This window comes from Mus musculus, chromosome 13 (genome assembly GCF_000001635.26).
Source record: "Mus musculus strain C57BL/6J chromosome 13, GRCm38.p6 C57BL/6J".
In the NCBI taxonomy this organism is placed as follows: domain Eukaryota; kingdom Metazoa; phylum Chordata; class Mammalia; order Rodentia; family Muridae; genus Mus; species Mus musculus.
The window spans coordinates 62,399,973-62,414,734 of NC_000079.6; the positions used below are offsets into that span (position 1 = coordinate 62,399,973).

The following is a 14,762-nucleotide window of genomic DNA, read 5'->3' on the forward strand; positions in this document are numbered from 1 at the left end:
ATTTCTCCCTGTGAACTGTACAATAAGAGGCTACTCTCATTCTGGTGTGAAGTTAAAAGCCATAGTCCACATCCAAATCCTTTTCCTCTTGCTGTGATGCAAAGTTGACAACGAGATTCAAATGGGTAACTAAAAAACTGAGTGGTGGGACACCCAGCTAATTGAAGTGCTTAGCTAGGTTAGTCAAGAAGACAACATGTTATTGCCCTCAGGAGCAACAGTGGGATCAAGGCCACCAGAGTCAACCAGAGGAGCTTTTCTCAGTCTCATTCTAGACTGGGAGCAGCTGCTCTAGAATCAATATATATTTCTTGGAAGAAATTATTTCACACATTTAAAAGATTTTTTTTCAAAAAATCTTTTAGTAACAGCCTACATTCAGCTTGAGTTAATGCTCAAAGACAAGATAAGCAAGAACAAAATTTGTATTCCACATATGCTGTCATTCTGAAGGATGTTTTGTTAACAGTCTGAAAATAAAACAGTATTTTATTGTTTATAGTCTGAAAAGAAAACAGTATTCTACTGATGGAATCTCTCTATATCTTTGAGCATTAGTGAGAAGGCTCAATGTGAAAGGTCAAGGGTGAGTAAGGCTGGTAACCTGACCTTGATCTCCAGATAATGGTGGCCAAAAGTAGAAGCCACAAAGTTGTCTTCCAGTCTCCACATATCTGTGCTGACCTAAAAACACATCACCACATCCTACACAGACTCAAAGTAAAAATATATAAAATCTCACTGCACTTACATAATTCTACATCTGCAGGTAATTTCCTTAAAAGACAGAAGTAGTTCAAGATGAAGTGCCATCTCCATAACTCACAGGACATGAAGAAGCATGGGCTGACAAATAATATATACACACACATTGCATAGCAAGCTATATTGTGGGATATTCACTTGATTGCTGATTATTCTACATTATATTTTTATGAGATAGAGGAATATGATAGGAATTTTATTGTTCTTTCTATTTTCATCTATTAAGCACTTTAACATTAATATTATTAAAACACATTAAAGAAAAAGGACACACTGAGCATACATCTCTTATTCCTGGACTTGTACTCAGAAGGCTGACACAGAGTATCAAGAGGTAAAACTAAATGCTGACTAAAGACTGACCAAAGCCAGGCTGGATAACTAACAACCATATCTCAAAAAAGTTTGTGAATAAAATAAAACACAAAACAGAGCTCACCATGCTTTTAGCAGCAACCTTACTGGAAATGTGTAATCACACAGATCCTTATATTTAAAGAATGGGCCACTTAGAAGAGGAGTATCCAACTAAATTCATTGCAGCAGAAAAATACCTTTCAACAAGTTGAAATAAAGGTGAACTTAAGTCTCAGAATGAACTCAAGGACCCCCTAATAAACATCTGTAAATGGATTTGAAAGTCATAGAACAAATGTCAATATCTATCCCAAAAGTTTGAAAATAAAAACCAACACCACAATTGGTGATCTCTACTACAACACTTGTGTCAACATGGGAAATAATTTACTTCTTTCAAGGCCATGATGAAGAAGAAATGAAACAGAGTTTTTTCCTTAATATCAAAAACAACTGTGGTTTCTACAGTCTATAATGAGATCATCAACATACATAGGGTTTTTCTCTTGTATAAGTGTTTTCAATTTTCTGACATCAAGATGAGTAAAACACTGTAAAATATTTACATGCCTAGACACATGGCCAAACAATTAAGAAAAGTTTATTCCCTGAAACCAGGTCAGGGTTATACATCTTTCTATATTTTCTGCTATACAACAGCTTAATTTTCTTAAAAATCAGCATTCACACAATCAAACAAAGCCACAGACAAAGCGTAGCCTAGATGAAGCAAGGCAAATTCTAGGATGAAATCATTGGCTGGGAAATACACATAATAGCATAGAGGATAAATATCTGCCAAGCTCATGTGCTGATCAAGGCCTAGTATACATATAAAGGCTGTGTGTCTTATACCAGAAAAACAAATGGCCAAAGATGGGGTGGAAACCATGGTTTGGGATTTTTCTACAGTACTTAAAATGTTTTATCATATTAACAGAAAACACACAAATATGCACCCAAAGTTTTATACGTGAATGAGTTATTTAATGGACTGTGAAATTTAATGAACTGTGAAATTTAAACCAGTACCTTATCAATGAAATTGAAAGGGCTTTTGAACCTATGAATTTACATGTTAAAAAAAATAGACACCTCATCATATTTGAGCAGATAGTTGACACTTGCTAGAGATTTTCTCAGGAATAAATAATTTTGTGTAACTTAATGTAAATGGACTGGCTAAAGATCGTACCAAGGCCATCAGAGTCATAGACTGCCCTACTTATGAGTTCTTAGAAGTTGAAAAATTACTGAGACATGCAAACATTAACAGATTTAGTATAAGCTAATGACTTTCCTCTTACAGAAACATACTGTGAAGTGCAAAATTTTATCAGAATGACTACATTTGTAGGGCATCCCTGCAGCATGGACTTTTACCACATTGTGTACATTCATAAGTTCCCCACACCTCTGTCTCCCCAGTATGTGCTCCTTGATGCATTAGGAAATAAGTGTGTTGAAATAGGTTTTACCACACAGTTACTATTCAGAGGATTTCTTGCCAATACAAATATGTGCATGATGATTAAGACTATGGATATTTGTAGATTTTACCATATTATATATGTTCATAAGCTTTCTCTACAGTATGAATTTTTTTTTATGCTTTTGAAGATACCTGTGACTTATACAGGCTTTCACACATACACCACATTCATTGGGTTTCTATCCAATATGTATTCTTTTATGTCTTTGGAGGTTATAGTGTTGTAAAAAGGCTTTCTCACATTTATTATATTTGTAGGGTTTCTCTCCAGTATGAATTCTTCTATGTAACTGGAGGTGAATTTGTTGTGAAAAGGCTTTCTCACAGTTATTACATCTGTAGGGTTTCTCTCCAGTATGAATTCTTCCATGCCTTTTAAGCCGACTATGTTGTGAAAAGGCTTTACCACACAGATCACATTCATAGCATTTCTCTCCAGTATGTGTCCCTTTAGGTTGTAGGAGATTACTGTGACTTGAAAAGGCTTTTTCACACTGATGACAATCATACGGTTTCTCTCCCGTATGAATTCCTTCATAGCTTTTAAGATGACTGTGATCTTCAAAGGCCTTACCACATTGCTTCCATTCATAGAGTTTCTTTCTAGTTTGTGCTCTTTTATGAAGCTGGAGACGATGTTGAGCAAAGGCTTCAACAAATTGAATAATTCCAAGGGGGTTCATTTCTGTATGAATTCTTTCATGCCTTTGAGCATGACTGTGAGCATAAAAAAAAGACTTTATCACATTGAGTATATTCAGACGCTTTCTCTGCACTCGGACTTCTTTCATGCCTGACAAGAAAATTGGCACATGTGAAAGCTTTATCACACTGATGAATACTTTCACCTGTATGATTTAATGGTACTATTTGTCTAAATATAAAGAGGAATCAGATCTTAAGATTTTTATCACTTTGCTTATATTCATGCTGTTACCCCTTCATTATGGGTTGGTTTTCATCTTCAAGGATACCTGAGAAGGAATGAGCATGCATTACATGGTTCAGCTATATATATTCTGTTTCTATTAAAGGGTTTTCCCATATCTGAACAAAAGTGGGAGAACTCAGACCTTTACCACATAAGTGTATTCCAATTTATCCTAGTCTGTGGGTCATTCTATATTTGCAAAGTGAATCAGGAGAAAGAGGAGCATTTCCACATTCCTAGGACGCAAGAGAATTTTCTACAGAATGAGGTTGCTGATGTATTGTCAATGAAGCTGGAAAACCAATGATATGAAACTTGTATCACATTCAAAAAGTCTACCATAACTGCAAGCAAATGCATGTCTTCTAATTGTTCTGGGAGACAGGGGTGGGGGTACACTATTTCATTCAATATCCCTTAAGTACACGTGGCAGGTATCCATTAGGATAAATGATACATCTATAAAAGGACAACGAAAAACTAAAAAGTTTTAACATTTCGTTCACTAAGTATAACATTTTGTTCCTCAGTGATATGTGATATAGGGACTAAGGTTACCATACAACATCATTCTTACCTCCCTTAAGCTGCTCGTCTCAATCAACTTAGCAATGTTACTACAAATATACGAGTAACACTATCTTTACTATAGACTATTTGCTTCTTAGAAGATTTTGGTCCTATATGTATTACCATTTAATGTGTATTGCTTTTACATAATGAGAAGAAATGGATTGCCAGCTGTACAGTGTAGCTCTAATATGGCTATATTTCAAATTATGATATACACTAAGACACTATTTCCATGTCCTCTTCTTTAAAGAAATGCCTTGCAAAAACAAATCAGATACAGGACACTGAGGACTATGGTTTTGTTAGAATGTAAGAATAACCAATACAATTATAGTTGTGTTTATTTACATTGTTGCTTTTCTTTAAAACCTTCAGCACACATTAAAATATCTTCAGAGGCATATTTGTATGAGCTTGCACATGAAAATTACCTTCTACATTCCATGAAGCCACAATTACTCTGATACCTAAACCACACAAAGACCCAACAAAGAAAGAGAACTTCAGAACAATTTCCCTCATGAATATCAATGAGAAAATACTCAATAAAATTCTTGCAAACCAAATCCTAGAACACATCAAAACAATCATCCATCATGATCAAGTAGGATTCATCCCAGGGACGAAAGGTTGGTTCAATATACAGAAATCCATCAACATAATCCAGTATATAAAAAAAAACTGAACGAAAAAAAACACATGATCATCTCATTATATGCTGAGAAAGCATTTGACAAAATCCAACACCCATTCATGATAAAAGTCTTGGAAAGATCAGGAATTCAAGGATGACACCGAAATATAATAAAAGCAATATACAGCAAACAGTAGCCAACATCAAACTAAATGCAGAGAAAGTTGAAGCAATCCCACTAAAATCAGGGACTAGACAAGGCTGCCCATTCTCTCCCCACCTATTCAATATAGTACTCAAAGTCCTATCCATAGCAATTAGACAACAAAAGTGGATCAAAGGGATACAAATTGGAAAGAAAGAAGTCAAAATATCACTCTTTGCAGATGATATGATAGTATACATGAGTGACCCCAAAATTTCCACCAGAGAACTCCTTCAGCTGATAAACAACTTGAGTGAAGTAGCTGGATATAAAATTAACTCAAACAAATCAGTGGCTTTTCTCTACACAAAGGATAAACAGGCTGAGAAGGAAATTAGGGAAACAACACCTTTCAAAATAATCACAAATAATAAAAAATACCTTGGTATGACTCTAACTAAGCAAGTGAAAGATCTGTATGATAAGAACTTCAAGACTTTGAAGAAAGAAATCAAAGATCTCAGAAGATAGAAAGATCTCCCATGCTCGTGGATTGGCAGGAGTAATATAGTAAAAATGGCTATCCTGGTGAAAGCAATCTACAGACCCAATACAAACAATTCCCATCAAAATTCCAACTCAATTCTTCACAAAGTTAGAAAGTGCAATTTGCAAATTCATTGGGAATAACAAAAAACCTAGGATATCAAAAACTATTCTCAACAATAAAAGAACCTCTGGTGGAATCACCATGCCTGACCTCAAGCTGTACTACAGAGCAACTGTGATAAAAACTGCATGGTATGGGTACAGTGAAAGACAAGTAGATCAATGGAATAGAATTGAAGACCCAGAAAAGAATCCACACACCTATGGTCACTTGATCTTTGACAATGAAGCTAAAACCATCCAATGAAAAAAACCCAGCATTTTCAACAAATAGTGCTGGCTCAAATGGTGGTTAGCATGTAGAAGAATGCAAATTGATCCATTTTTATCTCCTTGTACAAAACTCAAGTCTAAGTGGATCAAGGAACTCCACATAAAACCAGACATGCTGAAACTTATTGAGGAGAAAGTGGGGAAGAGCCTCAAAGATATGGGCACCGGGCAGGTGACAGTAGATGCTGGTGAGGATGTGGAGAAAGAGAAACACTCCTCAATTGCTGGTGGGATTGAAAGCTGGTACAACCACTCTGGATATCACTTTGGCAGTTCTTCAGAAAATTGGACATAGTACTACTGGAAGATCATGCAATACCACTCCTGAACATATAGCCAAATTATACTCCAACTTGTAATAAGGACACAGGCTCCACTATGTTCATGGCAGCCTTATTTATAATAGCCAGAAGCTGAAAAGAACCAGGACATCCCTCAACGAGGAATGGATACAGAAAATGTGGTACATTTACAAAATGGAATACACAGCTATTAAAAACAATGAAATTGGGCTGGTGAGATGGCTCAGTGGGTAAGAGCACCCGACTGCTCTTCCAAAGGTCCAGAATTCAAATCCCAGCAACCACATGGTGGTTCACAACCATCAGTAACTAGATCTGGCGCCCTCTTCTGGAGTGTCTGAAGACAGCTACAGTATACTTATATATAATAAATAAATAAATCTTTAAAAAAAAAGAAACAAAAACAAAAAAACAATGAAATTATGAAATTCTTAGACAAATGGACTGATCTGGAGGATATTATCCTAAGTGAGGTAACCCAATGACAAAAGCACACACATGCTATGCACTCACTGATAAGTGGATATTAGCCCAGAAGCTCAGAATACCCAAGATATAATTTGCAAAACACATGAAACTCAAGAAGAAGAAAGACCAAAGTGTGGATAATTTGATCCTTATTAGAAGGAGTAAAAATGCCCATTGAAGGAGTTACAAAGACAATATTCAGAGCAGGGACTGAAGGAATGACCATCCAGAGACTACCCAACCTGGGGATCCATCCCAGAAACAACCACCAAACCCAGACACTATTGCAGATGTTAACAATTGTTTGCTGACAGGAGGCTGATATAGCTGTCTCCTGAGAGGCTTTGCCAGTGCCTGACAAATACAGAAGTTCATGTTCACAGCCAGCCATTGGACAGAGAACGGGGTCCCTAATGAAGGAGCTAGAGAAAGTACCCAAGGAGCTGAATTGGTTTGCAGTCCCATACAATATGAACAACAATATGAACTAACGAGTACCCCTAGAGCTCCCTGAGACTAAACCACCAATCAAAGAAAACATATGGTGGAACTTATGGCTCTAGCTGCATATGTAACAGAGGATGGCCTAGTCAGTCATCAATGGGAGGAGAGGCCCTTGCTCCTGTGAAGGTTCTATGCTCCATTATAAGGGAATACCAGGGCCAGGAAGCAGGAGTAGTTGCAAGGGGGAGCAGGGGGAGGGGAAGGGGAGAAGAAATAAGAAATTTTCAGGGGAAACTAGGAAAGGGGATAACATTTGAAATGTAAATAAAAAAAAATATCTAATAAAAAATAAAAGTAAAAATAAATAAAAAAGAAAGAAAGAAAATTACCTTCTGTGTCTTCTAGAAATTGGACAATGTTCTTGAATATTTTTGTCGTCCCAATTAAATCCTAAAATAGAATAACAGGAAATGTATGTGTGGAAATTAGGTAAAATATAAGTTACTATCTTTAATGAACCTTAGAATTATGCATGATTTATTCGCAAAATTCTTCGTCCATCTCTATTGAAATTACAGATGTGCATCAAAAGAAAGAAACTTTTTTCCAGTTTTAAACCAGGAAAGGGAATTCATAGTCCTACCTATAGCATTGAGGTTCCTGTAGGTCTCCAACATGACATCTTTGTAGAGCTTCTTCTGAGAAGGATCCAGCAGAGCCCACTCCTCTTGAGTGAAGTTCACATGCAGGTCCTCATAAGTCACTGCATTCTAGAGCATCCCATAAACGTGTACACAAAAAAGCACAATAGAAACAACATTGAGCATGTATTATTCGCAGGCAATGTGTCCATATAACTCTGGGGCCTATTCCACTTATTTACTGACACCAAAGTTCTACTTTAACTACCAAGTCATATTAGAAGGTAACTTAATAATGAAGTTCACCTCTGTCATTTCTCAGCCCTTTGAATAGGATGTAGCCTTTCTAGAGAAATGTCAGTTACAGATATAAAGAGGAGACAAGCTCTACTAAATCAATAGTGCTTACCACTCATCAAAGAAATTGTAGTAACATTAACAATTACTAAATGTAAAAATCAGTAAGCATGCTGGGTCTACTGCTTTATGTCATTAACACTGCAGTCAGGGGACAGAGGCAGAAGGATCACATTGAGTTGGACGCCAGTGTGATGTATCCAAAGAGTTCTTGGACAGACAAAGGTTCAAAGTAAGAACTGTCCCTTGCCAGAGTTCATCAACCTAACCAGAAAGTTAGAAAGAACTCATAGGTTTTTAGTTAAATTCTTAATAGAGTGATACATACAGTCTAGTTCGGAATTCATCTTCCAGAAACTGGTGCACCAGTTCAAACTATAACATTAATAAGATACTATCAAAAAGGAATATATGTTTAAACAGCTATAATTGAACAGAAGAAAATACTCGTAATGTTAATGTTGATTAGAGGTAAACAACATAGGGCAGTAGAGATAGCTCAGCAGTGCAGTGTAGGGCATGGTTCTGATGCTCTGACTGGGATTTGGCCTGTAAACTCTGAAGGTCCTTTTCTCCAATTGGCACTTGAAACATCAATAAAGGGGCGAGCAGCCAATGGGAGGGTGGAAGAGGCAGGATTTCTAGGTTCCTAAAGGGGAGGGAAAAAGAGGCAGGAAGCAGGAAAGGGAGATTGGCCATGCTTGGGAGGGAGAGAGAGTCACCAGCCAGGTGAGATCCCAACTGGAGAAGACACTTGACACTTTCCTAGATGGCAGTTTAGAAATGCAACTAAGCTGAGAGCAGATTTAGGGTGTGGAACAAGGAGAAGGAACCAGGGCAACTAGGCTGAGGTCAGATTTTAGATGTGGAGCAAGTAGAAGGTAATACCAAATAAGCTAATGAAAGATTTAGACTGTTGAGCAAGTATTAAAAAGAACACAATAGCTGCGAGAGGCAGGGAAAAGCCCAGCCACTGAGCCATAAGGCAGGGTAAAAATATTAGTGTGTGTGTGTGTGTGTGTGTGTGTGTGTGTGTGTGTGTGTGTGTGTGTGTGTGATTTTAATCCATGGTGCGAAAGGAACCAGAGTTGGGGCTGGTAGTATGCCTGTGTGGAGCTTAAGAAGAGGTAGTTGCTGGGTGGTGGTGATGCACACCTTTAATCCCAGCACTTGGGAAGCAGAGGCAGGAGGATTTCTGAGTTCGAGGCCAGCCTGGTCTACAAAGTGAGTTCCAGGACAGCCAGAGCTATACAGAGAAACCCTGTCTCGAAAAACCAAACAAAATAAAAAACAAAAAACATAAAAAACAAAAAAAAAAAAAAAAAAGAAGAGGTAGTTAAAAAGCTACACACTACATGAAAAGCTCTTGCTGGCCCAACAAATAAGTGAGCTCAAGTGCCTGCCTGTATTTTCAGGGACCCACAGCTATCGATTCTTCCTGTTACAGGAGGTCTCAGGCCATCTCTGACTACTGTAAAGACTGGGCACACATGAAGTTTATATTCATGCATACAGGCAAAAGATTCACAGTCCACCTAACATAAGTCACAACAAACACATCAGGGAGAAAGAAGGTCAGCACCTGCCATCCAATGACTGAGAAGGGTCAGCAGTATTATCATCATGAGTAGTGCCATCCTGGGAAAGAGAATGATAATGCATCCAGAATTTGAAAAATCAAGATGTGGTCAAAGCTCAGCACAAAAGCACACGCTTGCCATAAAAACACTGGTACACTACAGACCCATCTGACAATAAAAAATAAATAATTTTAAACTATGAAAACATTAACTAAGCAAAACAGCTTAGCACTGAATAGCTAGCTATTACTTCTACTCCACCTTATGTGATTCAAGGACAGAGTCTATTATGGGGAAGGCATGACAGGAAGGAAGAACATGAGATGGAAAATGAAGGGTGAGTTTCAAGTAAAGAAGAATAAACAGAAAGAAGAGGAAATGGATTAAGCCTGTAATCACTTAAATCTCATTTCAAAAAGGAGTTGCACCTAAGCAAACACATTTTGCTTTCCATTTTATTTTTCTCACTTGCATGTTAGAACTGTTGTGATGAAGTGCTAAAAGCCAATGTGTCTCAAGTAACAAACAGGTTCATTTGGTTGGTTCTTCCCAATCACATTGCATTATTTAGGAAGCTTGTAATAGAAACTCAAGTTCAAAAGTAAAAGCAAAAACCATGGGCAAACATTGTTTCCTGGCCTGCTCTCTCCCTTGGCCACTGTCTCATGCTCAGCTAGCTGGCTTATCCAGCCTAGGCCCACCTCCTTAGGGATTCATCCCCACTCACTGGATGAGCCTTCACTAGACAATTGTCAATCACCACAATCTCTCACAAAGTTAGCAAAGAGCCATTCTGATTGGGGCACCTCCTCAGTTGTAGTTCCCTCAAATGATTGTAGGCTCTGAAATGCTGACAATTTTAGAAATTAAGACGGGGACAATAATATATGAGAAAAATTTAAGAATCCCAAACTTAATCAGTCACTTAAGTATTAAGAATCCAAACATTGATTACTGCAAGAACTGGGAAACACAGATTTTCCAAGAAATGAGAGAGGCAAGCCTTCTGGGTTAAAAAGAGAAAACTAAAATTGTTTTTCCATAAAAAATTCCCAAACCAACAAAAACTCAAAGATCTTATAATACAGTAAGTTATCAGAAGACAAAAGAGGTTAAGGTTTATCATTTCCTAGAGAAATAACAATATAATAAGATTATTATTAATGAACCCTACACCATAGATGGCAGCACTGAAAAAAGGAAACACAAAAACAGACCTGTGAACCTAGCATGGTCATTTAAATTAAGAGCTGCAAGATTGTAATCAGAATAAAAATTACAAACTCAGTGGCCAACACTCACCCTGTTCATTCTGGTTCTCTCCTGTGACAATGGTGGGAGATGGACTGGGAGCGGAGGCTCTTCCAACACATTGAAGAGATTAAGCATTCTGACACTTCAAGTTTGGAATAAATAGGGTTGATAACTAAAGGTACCTAACTCTTTTATGTTAAGAAAAAAGGGTACCTGTTAGGATAACTTAGAAACCATGTTGTCTCCTATGATTGATGATTAGATGTTAAGTGTGGACCATATTTATGAAATGAAAACCTTAAAAAATACAATATAACATTTTTAAAAGTGTATGAGTTCTATTATACACATAAATTGGCTTGATTTGCTTTATAAGATATTAGCACGTTTCAACACATGTCAGTCTCAATTTTTATATGTATGTTTTTATTTGTGACAGAAAATAAATTCTATGTGTGTGCAAGTGACACAGCAGAGAAGAGGGTGTCAGATCCTTGGATCTGGAATAGCAGGTAGTTCACATGGATGTTGGTATCTGAACTCAGGTCACCCCAAGCAAAATGCTTCCTGAGTGGCCTTCCCAGCTCACAGAATCTTTTCGCCCAATAAAGGAAAAGATTTTCACAGATTAATAACAATAAAAATTTAAATTAGTAAAGAACTGAATAAATTAATCCAGGGAACTGGAAGCTCGGTATTTAGATGTTAGTTATAGGAACAGGTTAGGGGTATGGCAACCATCCCCAGTAACTGTTATCTGAGACACAGTAGTCATGGTTACCCCTACTGCTGCATCTTCCACTGCCCTCTGATAGTGCTGCCAATGTGACCTTCCTGGTCTGGGGTCATTGGTCCTCACCTTCACCATGGTAGGACTGTAGTCTCCCTCAGAGTTACTAATGGCCTTGTCTCAGGAGAATCCTAGAAGTATCTGCAGGTTATCTCCCTCTGGTGTTTCTGACTGCCAGGCCTGCCCATGTCCCTCACTCACTTGGACCACACAGCTTGGCCTCAGGAACTTAGCATCTCCCCTACTGGAGGTTTAGTGATCAGACAGGTCAGGTCTTCAGAGATCCACTCTTCCACACGATGTTGTCAGTGAGGTCAATTCTTTTATTTTATTTTATTTTATAAAGATTTATTTATTTATTATATGTAAATACACTGTAGCTGTCTTCAGACACACCAGAAGAGGGCGTCAGATCTCGTTACGGATGGTTGTCATCCACCATGTGGTTGCTGGGATTTGAACTCCGGACCTTTGGAAGAGCAGTCGGTGCTCTTACCCACTGAGCCATCTCACCAGCCTCTTATTTTATTTTTCAATGAGCAGCATTTTATCTTTAAGAGACAGTTCATTTTACCATTAGCAAAATACTTCAAAAAATATTAAAGCACTAAAATAAATACATTATACTACATTGTCAATCACTGGACTCATCATGACATGTACTGAATGAGTTGTGATCAAGTATGATTCTTTTAGCTTTGATAGTGCAGAGTAATCTAACTGGCAAATTATGATGTGCACAGTCAGATATATATCTCAAGGTCTATCTCATCTGCAACATAAGACAATGGATATGACAATTCTGGAGCAATGACTTGGGTCAAAGTGTATTCTGTCCTTGAAATGTTCACTCTAAGTTTTCCTTCCCTTGGCAATTTATTCTTTCAAAATCAATCTGCAATACGGAGTCTATACGTTAGCAACTTTACAGCTTTTGAATTTTCAAGTAAAAAGATTTATTAGATGATGATCTTTAAGGAAATATTTGAGAATATTATTTACACTAATAGCTTCTTAGTTTCAAAAAATGCAAGTTATTGCCGATGACTGTTCTTCCTAGTGGAACATCTCTGTGGCATGTACTCTACATGGACACACAAGAAACCTGCACTGTACCTTCTGGGTAATTAGTGACTGGAGGCTTTATTTGTAGATACATGAGAAACATCTTATGAGAGACTCCTCATAAAACTACTGAGAACTGGGCTGATGAGGTGGCTCAGCAGGTAAGAGCACTGACTTGTTCTCAGAAGGTCCCGAGTTCTATTCCCAGCAACCACATGGGGGCTCACAACCACTCGTAATTAGATCTGACATCCTCTTCAGGTGTGTCTGAAGACCTCTACAGTGTACATATTTATAACAATAAGTAAATCTTTGGGCCGGAGCAAGGAAGGACTGAGCCAGGGAACCAGCCAGAGCAAGTGGGGTTGACCTAAACGAGTTTTGGTCCTAAATTTAATACCTAACAACCACATATACATATGTGTACTTATATACATTAAATAAATAAATAAATACAAAATTTAAAAATATGAAAAAATACAGAGAACCATTTATCAATTATAACTATTTATATGAAAGCTTTCTGGATAGGCCTATATTTCCTTATAGAACAGTGCAGTCAATTCTTACAAAAGTTCTTCTTTATTTGTAATTAAGGATACAGACCTCAGAAAACAGTCCTGCACTGGTCTCTTTCCCTTCCCATTGACCAGTCATAGCATATCCTGGAAGGTGTTGCAGGACTGTCTTCCAGGAACTGGGTGGCAGAGTCAAGATGGACTGTTCAAAGTAATTCTCAATTAAATAGGATAAGTCACGCATGCGCTACAGAGATACTGCTATGAACAGAAATAAATAAAGTAATTGGGGAAAAGTGAAAAGATTAGTGATGGGGAAACATTGGAGAATTGAAACAAATGCAAGATTAGGCTGAGAATCTTTAAAAAATGAAACAACATGTAATGACAAAAATAAACTTTTGGGGAAGATATATATATATATATACTTTATATATATAAAACACTTTTTTTGTTGTTTTTTTGGTTTTTCCAGACAGGGTCTCCCTGTATAGTGCTCGCTGTCCTGGAACTCAATCTCTCTCTATATATATATCTATCTGCAAAAAGACATAAGTATATTGTTTTTTTAAAAAGCAGGCCATCCCCTGGCAGAGGCAAAGGCATTAATAAAATACTTTTTGATCTTGCCCTTATGCCAATTGGTAGTTGCTGAGTCCTGTAACATGACACACACAGCTGCAGCCAATGAATGGCCTGTGTCCCAAAAATCTGAGCTGACTTAACCATGTCATTGAGGACCAGAGGTAACCACAAAGGACAGACAGTACCCTAACTGGAAATTCAATATTCATTGGATCAACCCAATCTCTCCTAATTCTACAACCACCAATCATGTGTATTTTCATTAGCATACATGAATTGATGCATGCTAGGAAATTTTAAAATCACCCACCCTGAATCCATCAGCTCCTTCTTCATAATGGTGAGACCTGAAGCTGGTTGGCTCAAACTTGAGTAAGTCTGTGATCTAGCTATCACCTTCTCTCTTTTACTCTGCTCTATACACAGGACACTGTTCCTCCTTTTCTGGTTGAGGGCAGAAGCCATGCTCCACAAGAAAATCCTTTCTTGGGGGCTGGCGAGATGGCTCAGTGGTTAAGAGCAGTGACTGCTCTTCCGAAGGTCCCGAGTTCAAATCCCAGCAACCACATGGTGGCTCACAACCATCCGTAACGAAATCTGATGCCTTCTTCTGGAGTGTCTGAGGACAGCTACAGTGTACTTACATATAATAAATAAATAAATCTTTAAAAAAAAAAAAAAGAAAATCCTTTCCCTGTTACTGCAATGCTTATTTCATTCGTTGACTCAAAAGCTTAACTTTAAATCTCTGTTGTGTTAGTACCATTTAACTTAATAATTTAGAAACTTTAATCAAGAGGAAATCAAGGTCATTGCTCTGGGGAGCAACAGGCTTTGATTAGTGCCAGTGCCCCTGAGGGCACAAATATGTTTGCATCAGAAACATTTTTCTAAAGGGGTGAAAATACAGCTGTTGTAG

The 14,762-nt window shown here is 37.6% G+C and overlaps 1 protein-coding gene and 1 pseudogene across 1 annotated transcript in view; both read right to left on the reverse strand.

Annotated features, from left to right (window-relative positions):
* The window catches only part of Gm3604 (predicted gene 3604), a 44,257-nt gene extending 32,257 nt beyond the window's left edge, over positions 1 to 12,000 (reverse strand). Inside the window, exons 1-2 of the mRNA XM_011244440.3 lie at positions 10,934 to 12,000; positions 9,634 to 9,689 (exon numbers count right to left, since the gene is read on the reverse strand). The gene's annotated coding sequence lies outside the window, so the exon portion shown is untranslated. The remainder of the gene's footprint in view (positions 1 to 9,633; positions 9,690 to 10,933) is intronic.
* On the reverse strand, positions 1,708 to 11,753 carry LOC108168043 (annotated as a pseudogene).
* Positions 12,001 to 14,762: the final 2,762 nt, after the last annotated feature.